Source organism: Rhopalosiphum maidis, chromosome 1 (genome assembly GCF_003676215.2).
Source record: "Rhopalosiphum maidis isolate BTI-1 chromosome 1, ASM367621v3, whole genome shotgun sequence".
Lineage (NCBI taxonomy): Eukaryota > Metazoa > Arthropoda > Insecta > Hemiptera > Aphididae > Rhopalosiphum > Rhopalosiphum maidis.
Window position 1 is genome coordinate 54,773,784 of NC_040877.1, and position 12,630 is coordinate 54,786,413.

Here is a 12,630-nt window from a genome sequence, read left to right on the forward strand (position 1 = left end):
TACATTTTTTTATTTTCATATTCATAATATGCGTCTTTTTTTGTTATAATAATATGTCTAGTTTTTTAAGTGTTATTATGATTAAATCAATTTGTTTTAAGTAAATAATTTAAGACAATTCTTACCCGGCCATTTTTGGCGGAGTAGGGCATTGAAGATGATTGAAGACATTTGAGTTTGAAATTATTATACACCTATATATATATATATATTTATAATGCGCTGTAAAATAAAACAAAATACATTTCCAAAATGCCAATGAATATATATATTTTATATATTGATTAATAATCGCACTGATAAAATGAAAAACAGTATAACATACCTTTAAATAATATTTTAAAATTTGTTTATTTAGATTATAAAAAAAAAAAATGGTAAGATATTCTATTATAAGAAAGAAAAAGCTGTACATATAATAAAATTGGGTAATTGTACTACGATGTGCTTTTTTAATTACATATCATTGGTTGTATTATTTATATATCATTATTAAGTTAAAATAATAACCTAACCTAATCAGTAATCTACTTCCGTGCTATGCACATTTGATATTATATATTTATACGTTTTATTTTAAAATCATACCAACGAATATAATATTATATGTGAAAACATTGAAAATAAATCATTAACACTAACTCATAAGTTACAGGTATCACCAGTTACCACACACACAAAACATGTGTTGCATTCTCGACATTTGGACATCATAATATAATCCATAAGGTTCGACAATAATGCAGGTCATCCCGTTTTATAATATATTTACATTACATCGATCGTTTTGCCGTTATAAGAATTCATATACAACAACACCTGTTGGCAGTGTTAAGTTTGAGAAAAGGTGAAACACGATATTTTTATCGCATCCGCATCATGTGCATTGGTATTCTCTTTTTATGTTGCTTTAAAGACTATGAGCTCCGATTTTTTGTAAATCCATAGGCAATACTAATATAATATATTATATGTGTACATACAAATATAATATTTTATAGTTTAACGTGGATAAATGGTACATGATATTATAATATAAACAGTATTTGCGAGACTGCGACGCCACACTGCGTTTCATCCGCCGTGTTCCGGTTCAGAACAGAGAAAATTAACGATTTTACCGGACGGTGCGAGCGATTTCAAAGTTTTTAATAAAATAATATATAAACTGCACATAATCTATGTACAACACTCCCGACGGGACGTTTTCGAATTTGCATTTCCGTGTTTATAATGCGCAAAACGCTCTCAATAATATTGTAATATCGTGGCCGACCGAAACGGTTAACGATTCGTACGATTGTGTATCTGTATACGATGCTACCTATATATATATATATAAATTAATATAGTCCATTGTTATTGTTAGTAGGTTTCGTTAAATGGACTGTATAGGTACACATCATAATACAAGTATAACAATAATTTACTCGTTCACGCACACACATACACATATAATATATTTTTATTTTTAATATATGGCCTCGACTGCATAGGTCCTTGGCCGCGGTTAACATGTTACATAGTATTGTGTATTAAAATAACAAAACGTCTTGAGTAAACGTATTATTATTATCATTTTTCTAAATATAACAATGAATGAACGATTTTGTATAAACCGGTGTCTTTGATAAGGTAGATGCTCAGAGATCCGTTGTCGAGGCATTCGGCGAAGCTGCTTGTGATGTTATATTTTTTTGATTTTTCTTCGTTAAACTGACGGCGGCACTCTAATGGTATATTTCAGAATCGCATACAAACACATATTGTCGCTATCGATATACTTATATTGTGTTTTCATCGTTATGTATAATAGTGTATTACGTATCCATTATTCTGTGTATTTGCATGCGTATACGAGCAGAATGCAGTGCGCTGCGTATGTATAATATGAACAAACGATGTACGACCCGCGGGATGTTGAATAATATTTTGTAATCATATGTCGGCCACGGATCTTGGCGATTGCTTGCAGAACCACTGAAAAAAATATGTTTTCTATTTGAATAAAACGTCGCGAGATACTTACGCTGTCTTAAATCGCGAATACCGTAAAATTACACATCGTTTTCTTAAGTACATATTATTATCGTTTTGCCAATACTTTGACTCAGAATAATTATTCATATCGTCAATTTATCATATGACACACGAATACAATAATAAATGATATATAAATGACATGTGTATCATATAAATAATATATTATTATTAGACTATTGGTATAGGTAATAATGTATTATTTTATATTGTAATAGTATAGTAGAGGATTTGACGTTTTAAGAAAATATATAACTAAATCAAGCAATAAGTGTTTCGACTGAACACTGCGGAATATTAGTTTTGTAGAATATTACGTCGTAAACTGGTAAACTTATCACAAAATATATATTCTGTATACTATAATAGACAGTAGTTATCTAATCATTCTAATCTCATTATTGTTATTTTGGAATACATAATGGTTTAAAATATAGTCAAAAGAACACGAATTGAAAAACACTTAAGATATGTACAGATTATAATAACAAACTATTCTACGTGATTATTTACAAATACAATTTATGCGTTGAAAATTATTTTATAAACCTGAAAAAAGATTGTTTTGTTTTTAATTATAGATGTGTAATCAAATAGTGGAAGTATATGGTTGTTTGATAATAGTTTTGCCATGGAAGAAAGTCAATAGTGTACGTTTTACATTTTGAGACATATATAATGGGGACATTTATGATGGGATTTAGATTGAAAAACTTGTATCTATTTTTTTTTCTCCCCTCGGGACCCTACAGACTTCGATTCCGCAAGGGATTTTAAAGTAGTTTGTTGGATATACGTTTATTTAGGTACAGTGTTTTGAGTTTTTCACTATATGAGGCCGTGTCGGGTCAGAATGTCAGATAGTTTGGATTTTTTTTTTTTTTTTGTTATGTCTCTTTCAATAACATTGTTTCTTTGATTTGATATCAGTGGTCAATCATCTGATCAACGTAAAGACCCGGAGAAACGAGTAACAAATTTTTCTAGAAGGGTAGTCGATATAGGTATGTGTATACATATTTCTAATATACCTACATGTTTTGAACTATAATTTCAAGAATTGTTAAAAATAATTATATACATATTATGATATTATATTATCATTAATTATAGTATTAATTTATTGATCTTATAAGGTTTTGATAATTTTGTAATACATTTCTTACGTTCCTCACGTTTTTTAATCATTACAATACCAAGATTATATCTAAACGTATTTCCTAAATACCTAAAGGTTATGCCTCACAACGTTCAACAGAATTCATCATCCTCTAAATGTCTGTTATCATCTTGTGATCTATGGATTCTGTTATTTTGTTCTATAATGAATTTGTTATGGATGATATTGGCTTTGAGTAATTTATTAGTCTTGACCCACGTGGATTTTCATATTGATTTGATTTGTTGTAAAGCTTGAAAAACGTTTAATACTTAAATCTTTAATAATTATAAGGTTATCTATTTCACTGTAGTTCAGCCTACACTCTCATATGGCGCTTTAATTTGTTACCCTTATACAGCTGATAACGCTCGCCAGCTTAAAAGGGGTAGTGAAAGTTTACGAGATTCTATAAGCTATTTTCTATATATCGCTTTTCCGCGACAACACGATTTGTACTCTTTTTCCAATCATCTGACAGAACTTAGTTTTATTAGCGAAGCGCAGTCATTATTTTGTGATAAGATTTTTAAAAGGTCTATGAAAAGGTGATATTTTTTCCGCTCCAACCTTACTTTTCTTAACTAAATTTAAAGTTCCTCACGGTTTGACTCATTATTTCTCAACGTCCCACACAACATATAGTAACACCAATTATATGCGAGTAATGAACTCATAGAGTCATAGTATGTTTAATACAGACCAATACAGATACCACTGTTTGTTATGTATTTTTCGTATTACAATATTGTATTTCTGATTATCTAGTATGCTTTTTGTATTTTTGTATTTTTGTAACTTTAACAATAATCTATACAAAAAAGCGCAGTCTGTATATTTCATATTTCATAATAAATTATTAATATTCCGTTTGGCAGAAATAACACGGTGATATTAACATATATTGAGAGAAATAATTAAATAAATGATAAAATATTATTTAATAATTAATACATATTTTATGTGCAAAAAAAAACGTGAATTTTCTTGGGCTAACTATGAAAACATAGTCTACGACTGGAATATTGTAGCTTTGTGCTTCCAATATTTCTTGACTAGATACTATGGATATTATCTTTCGAATACGAAAAGGCTTCGTGTGTTAAGCTAATCGCCTGCTCGCTGACAACACATCGTGGTCAAGTCTAGCGACATTTTCGTACGTAACCGCAATAATTTCCATTAGCCAAGTCGATTATTAAATATATCGTGTATATAATTTTACATATTTATATAATTGCTACCTAGTTTTACTATAAGCATCCATAATATAGGATTCAAATAATATTTATCTCATGACGCGCGATGTTTTGATTTTTTTTTTTTAATAGGGAACGATATAGTATACAATATTTAAAAAGAATACCGTATATTCGTAGTATGTAGTACCAAACCCAAGAATATATAAAAGTTAAGTATAAATATACTTATAAAGTTATAAGCTATACATAAAGTTTAGTATAAATAACAGCAAAAAATAAATTGAAGGTTACCGTTAAGCTAGGTAAAAGTAGGCAATCGCTCCAATGTATAGTAGGTGTCAAGTGTTGAATAGTCACTGCAATGTATGTGTTAACATTTAATTCGATGATAAATCAATACTGCTGAAGTTGAAAATCGGTTTTTCTATTATAAAAAAACACACACACACACACACACACATTATTGTAAAATCAATACATTCCTCGTTGTACTAAAAATTTAGTAGACACACGCTTGAGTGGACTATTCGAAGATAGTAGACCACAGTAGTCGAGTAGTATCATCATAATATTATATAAACGATAGAGATAATAATAAATAAATCTTATAATACAATTTTTTTTTTCAATTTAATAATAATGTGAAATGGTAATAAATAAACTAATAATACGTCATAAACAATTATTAGTCATTTAAGCTTACATTCAAATAGATGTAGTTGTATTATATAATTTAATACAATTATTAATAACATTCAATCTTAATGATACCGAACGAATGAATTTCAACATTATTTAAAACAGCTGTAAGGTAATTTAAACTTAAACTACCTAACATGAATAATTTTGAAATAAATTTTAATTGCATCAAGTGTGTAAGTACACTTCATATAAATTATTAAACTATAGCAATGGTAATATAATTGTTACGACTTCAACAAGTAACCGTATTTCGTGTCAGAGAAGGAGGAACACTACTGGAATAACGTCTGTGAAACTTTCTGAAATTAAAATCTTATTTTAGGCCGAAATTTCTTCCCTAAATTTATTTTAAGTATATATTGTTCATGCAAATGACTTTAGAAAATTAAATAAATGCGATTGACATTTTCCGAGTGAGCAGTTGCTATAAAATTCGATTACGAGAATTCAATAATACTCGCATCGAGATCGGTAATAGGTATTATATTGCATTATGCATTATGCGTGTACTACACCAAATTATATTATTACTAAATTATGCGAAGACGCAAAGTGTAATATTATATCCAGATAGACGTCGTGCCATTGATTATATTACGAACAGATTGAAGCTGCGTTGAGTTCCTAACATAACTCGCGCAACTGCGATACACATAACCGATAATACAACATTTTAGACGGGATCCGAATACCTACGATTGACTATAACTATGCATATCGATGTATTCTAACAAATCAAATGTTTACAATGACTATAAGCCATAGAGAGAAAAATGATTGTGACCACTTATCATCAGCCGTGTAAAAAATGTATGTACAATCAGAGAATATCTGTAAGCTGTAGCCATAAATAAAAGTCATAGTAAATTAAAACCAGAATCTTTACATCAAACCAGTTTCGATTAAATCGTTTTGTTTATTGTGATATAATTCAAAAGAAAAAACTTTAAATTGTCAACAAGTGTTAAAATTATCATATTCTATGAATGATATAATTTTAAAAATATTTTGAATTGTTTGAGTTCAAATGTTTAACTTTTTTTTTTTATATAACCACCAATAAAAAATGGATAAATAGGTAAAAATGCTTTAAAATATAATACAACTGGGTACGTATAATTATTTTCTATACAATAAATAACAATGTTAATTATTTTGTTACAATTTAAAAACATTATTTGTGAGATATTAAAACGTTTACGTATATTGTATTATTATTATGAATTTTACTAAACGCAATAAAACGTTTTATTTATTTTAAGATATTATCTATTTATCAACCTATTTCCACTCTTTTACGGTATTCACAGAAATATGTTATTATATTTTGAATTATATAGGTCGATAAAATGTGAATAATAAATAGGTATATATTATTATAATAGTTAAATACTAATAATATAATGAATTTAGTATTTTCGGAAAATACTGTACCAACCTATAACTTACTGCAATACTAAAAGTAAAATAAATGACTTTAATACCTGTATCTAACAAAAATACACATCATAACATATACTTGGTGATATTAATATATTATAGGCTGACAGAACGTCTCCACTCGCCACGTTAATCTGCGGTGGTCATTGGATAATAGGAGTTCTAATACATTTAAAACTTCATTCAAATGCAATGAAAGAATGTGATGAGTACTTAAAGTTTCCTAAAAAATACATAAAAGCTATGATACTGCTAAAATATGCTCAAATAAGCAAAAACTTTAAAATTATACAAAATATTAAAAATACGATTATTAATTTAGAATTCTATTATGATGTCCTAAATAGGATTTTTTTTTTTTTTTTTGTTAATCTATAAAAAAACTACGCAAATGCAGAAGTACTTGAAAAACATAATTTTTCAATAACGTGTCCGATTCGTCATTCACTGTGCAACGAGAACGCCGTAAATCGAACGATATGACTGAGTTATGCGGCGATGCGTCCACGCGTGCGGCGTTATAATAATATTACACGTGATGGATTACAATGACGGATGGATTGAAGTATTTGTAAATTCCATTAGAAAGCGTTTGACGTTGATACACCGATCCCCTTAGTATCTATACAATATAACATTATAACGCTCGTTTGGCCGGACAGAACCGCCCAAACAACTGTAACGTAATTTTGCCATTGATATTATTATTTTGTGCAGCGCGTAATCGTTGGGTACGGACCTTTTCAGTATGCTTCAAAGCGAATATTTGACGCTAAATCCTTCAGCTAAAATAGTGTACAACATATTACTCGTGCGTTCGTGAGTTTACCGTTAGTGTGGTTATGGGTTAGGTAAGGTTCTTTGCTATATTTACGACCTTTGATATACTTTTCGGTCCGAATCGACGATTTGATGAAAAATCTCTGGCGTGTGTGGAGCGTAAGCGTCACTAGTAACTATAACGTCTCTTTCGCCGTAGTACGGCCGTCGGTTTTATTGGCATCGGTTTCCGCACGATGAATTAATTGCTCAACCTCCTTTTTGCCCAACAGTGGCCAATAAATCGTCTGGCGTATGTCACTGCAACGGTGCTTTTACCATCACCAACGGCTTTATTGAAATTTAAACGCTTTCGAGTGTTACTTAAAAATACATGAAATTGTGTATACTAAGTATATACAAATATATACAGGGCCTCCCATTAACTTCGCCGATGTTAAATTGCCGGTTATTTTTTAGTCTCAATGCAGGTAACATTGTTTTTATCATTTTTAATATTTGTTATCGTTCTTATTAGATGATCAGTCACATTTTTTGCACGTAGTTATTACATTTTTTATTTACTCGTGTTATTCCATGAGCTCCGCAGGCTTTAAAACTCGAATAACGCAATCAAATTTTTGATTTTTACTTACCCTTGTAAAAAAAAAAAAATACCAAAAGAGGTGAGGCATATGATCTTACAGCACAAACCTGAACGCCATTTCAAACGGAAATCATTCTTTCTGGAAACGACGATGTATCACGATCAACACGTCATGTATTTCGAAAATAAAGCAATCCATAACAACGCGTAAACCAAAAACAAAAAAATAATTTAAAACGAATTATTTGACGAACTAAAATTTGACTGATTGACTAAATGGGATGGTAGCTAATATAAATAATGTTACAAAACAAAGGAGGTAATCCAAAACCAATGGAGTCCAAGGAACACCCTGTATAATATATTATTATGGATGTACAGGAAATTTCAATTAATTATGTTCCATGCGTGGAGGTCGTCGGAAAACCGTCTGTACTTATAGTGGTGTGTGTGTGTGTGTGTGTAGTACGTTCAATAAATTATATATTATGACACGTCTGTCTAGACACCGTATATATAATATTGCATAATATTAATATATCTATAATATACAAATATCTAATCGGTATTTTGCAGTAAATTCTGTATGGTTATATAACACAAATTAGTTAGGTACAAACACATTTGTTTAAGTTGCTCTATAATATCATTAAACTCTATTACATTCATGCTGTGACATTTCAAAAGGTTTATGGCCGATGTATAAAATTTAAATTCTATTGATTTTAAAGCGAAATACTGTTCGGTAGACGAATTTTGAACCAATCTTTCAATCATAACATTTTATTGTTATTATTAAGTACCGTTTGTCGTGTTTCTTCGAGGTAAATAAAAATATATTTTCTATTTTAGTTTCTAAAGAAACAAATACAAAATTGACAGTGAAATATTCGATTGTGTGGCAACAACTTTTCGGTGACGATAGTTTGTTAAACAATCAAATTCCTTTCTTTTCGTCAGGGCACACTTCAATAACGAATTGTTGTTACTTACAATAACGTTAGTCGTAAAACGACCGATGAAAGTATAAAAAATAACGATAAAAAGGATATAAATCCATCGCAATCCACAGTAAACATTATGACGATTCTGTTTATTAGGTTATTTTTTATAGTGGTATTATTATATAACATTGTGTGTGAATTAGTTTCATTTCAGTGAATAATTATACGTGTGTTATAATAATATTATATTATTCACCAAAATGTATTCGATATTCAACGTAATAAATTGTTGTAATTTATCAATATAGAAACTCGATGTACCTATTAATTCAATGTAGGTAGCGAATACGTTTTCATCGCCCAAATAATAGATTATTGAGTTTATCGATTAGTCTTTGGATATGTGTTGATAACAAAAATCAGTATGAAATTTGAATGTCTAGATTGTCCTGATAATTAAATTTGGAATTTGGTAAAATCTAAATAAGAGGTTAACGAGTCAAAATTCAGAATACGTTATTTTATTATTATTATTTTGTATATTTATAGTTATTTAGTTAGAATAATTAATAAAATAAATTACATTTCGACTATTGCAGTAAATATTATTTTATTTACAATAATAATTATTATTTGTTTTCCTTATAATAATTATTTTATACAATGTGAAATCTTGCAGTATCGAATAAACTGACATAAATAATTAATTTATAAATAATTTCATTACTCGAATCTAATATATTGATCTTCTCCTAATAAACTAGATTAAATTAAAAATATTATTTTCTCTTTTTGATCTCAATTTTTCATATACTAATGATTTTTCTTTGAATAATGTAATCATAATAAAAAAGCTTTACTCCATTACATTATTCGTATTCGTTTCAAAATCTTAAATCAATTGAGCTCTATGTTCTTTTTTTTTTTTTTGTTGTTGTTCATTTTGCGCCTAACAATATTAATCTTATCGCTATGACTGAGATACAATAATTGGTGTTGATATTAAATATCATTAAAACAAAAAAATATATTAAAAAGTATTAAATGTATAATATTATATTATTATTATTATTGTTATTACTGTTATTGAATTATAGTTTGCGAGATAACTAAACTATCCACGACTTTAGTACTCGGGTACCTACGAGGAAAAATATTTTTCAATTATCGATTATCTCTGCAACGTAGCTGTCATTCTTGTGTCATTGGTATTGTTACATCGTACATACCAGGTCATACCGCGGATTTGACTTTTAGACGGGTTCTCGTCCATGATATAATATCATAATATATTATATTATCATACACTACCATACTGTATTGCGTTCACTCTGTATAATACAATATTATGTACCTACTGCCGAGTATATAATATAATGCAATATGTATACACGGAAGTCCCCTCGCGGAAGCCGCCGCGCCGTCGAGCCCTTGCCAAAGGGTAATTTAAATGTCACCCTCGAGAAAATGGAAACCGATGGCCCGCGATGTGCGAGTGCATATATACGGTTCACGCGCCGTCCATGTTACCCTTAAGTCTGTCCGATTTTATTGCCACGAGCTCGCGGCGGCGGTAAATTATTATCTGCGTCCTGCTGCGATATATCCGCGGTCTTCCGCTCCCGACCGTAATTTGATTATTTCGTAGTGCGTACACGCGCTACGTAATACGGTTTCGGGAGAGAAAACGAGACAAACGGAATGCACACACGCGCACACGCACACGCACACGCACACACACACACACGTACATATGCAACAACAGCTGTATAATATAATTATTGCGATTATACACAATAATATTATAACATGTTATATTCACGCAACGTAGTTGTACGTATACATAATCATAGAACTCGATTTTCGGAACAAACGGAGTGAAATTAAACTCTTCAATCTGCTGCTCGCCGAATACGTTAGTCGTATACATTTTACGTATTATTCGTATCGAGTGTTGTCACCCCCCAACTCCTCTCGCCGACAGCATTCTACGCGAATAAGCGCTTACGCGGCGGTGAGTTTGAGCGCGATAATGTGTTACGGTCTTATTACCTTGGCCGTGCCGATTCTTATGCGCAGAACGCAATATTGTAAACACATATTATAATATGTATATAATACTAATTGACTTTACCCGGTGAAAAAAATAATAAACAATTGTACAATACGGTGCTGGGTTTGTTATTATATCTCAGTTCACAGCGTGTCACCGTCGGATTAGGTACCTCATCGCTTTGTGGACAATAATTCCGACCGAGGTGAGCAATCCGACCGTGGTGGATCGGTCAACAACAATTGGTTGAAGTATAATAGCTTCCGCAGATACAATCTGTTTGTGTGTATTCTATTCCCTACACCTACGAGAATGAACAGTTTTAAAATACGGCATTGTTAATATTGTTAGTGTTTTAAAGTTTAAAAAAATAAATGGCATTTTATGGCCATTAAAAATATTTAAAAAAATGTTCGGCACCATATTATATTGAACGTGTAACGAACTGATCTTCTAAACCTTACGAGTATCTCTGAAAACGACCTCTGAAATGTTTATAAAAATCGGCGAGTAATAGATTTTCAGCAGATGTATTGCTTTAAAGTTTAAATATTTAGTATTTGTAACATGATATAGGTACGTCATATTCTAATACTCTACATACAAATTATACTTTTAATACATTTAACAGAATAATATTAACCAACATAAATAATTGTACACACTATCCACATCATCTCTATTCCATCCATGTAATAATATCTTACTAAAACGATACACTGAAGTCAGTTCGAAAATCATTGTCAATAGTGTGAACTCAAGTATACAGAAAGATATTAACAGCCATCTTCCATCTTCCAGTATACCTATAAAAAAAGTAAGTACTGTTTAAAAACATAATTTTAGAGCTGTAAACCGAACAACGAGTCTTCCCGTTATTAAAGATTAAAGATCTCTTGTAAAAGTATTCTAACTATAGTCACTGAAAATGTATCCATAAGGAATAGAAATATTTCCTTGGATGACTAATATCATAATAAATTAATTTTAATTAGGTCGGGGATCATGTTATACTGTATACATTATTGCATATATAACGACGTGTTGCGACTTGCGGCGTAGTTTGTATTAAAAACGCTGATGTATAAATGGTCTAAAAACGTTCGGTTGTTATTTGTTGCCAAAAACAGGCGCATAGTGCACAATTTATTACACCCACAATCGTACAATGGTACACGAAAAATTCATTATTATTATTAAACTGAATATCACAAAATTATTGTTTCATGGTAGTGCAGAACAAGTATAATATATAAATTGGGTTTAATATACCACGGACGTTGCTAAAATATCGCCACTCACCACTGTCGGACGATATTGAGATAATATACACACCAGTAAAGCACCGCTCATAAAAAAATGTCCAACAACATAAAACCGAAACAATGACATAATAGTATGTGGTACATAAATTGGTTGATTTAGAATTTTTTTTATTATTGGTTTTTTTTTTATTTAGACATGACTATCCAACGAAGTTGTTTTCGAATTGTATGGTCATTTTTTCGTATTTATTAAATAATAATAATAACAATGATTTTATATCTGTATACAAAGTTAACTGCATCAAATTAATTCAGTCTGTATTTTTGGAATAATAATATACGACATTAAAAATAATATTATACAAAATAATAATGAATGGTACCTATGTACTCGAGCAATAAACGTACAGTTCATAACTTCGAAAACAACGGCGCAGCAATCGGCCATTTGATTTTAAT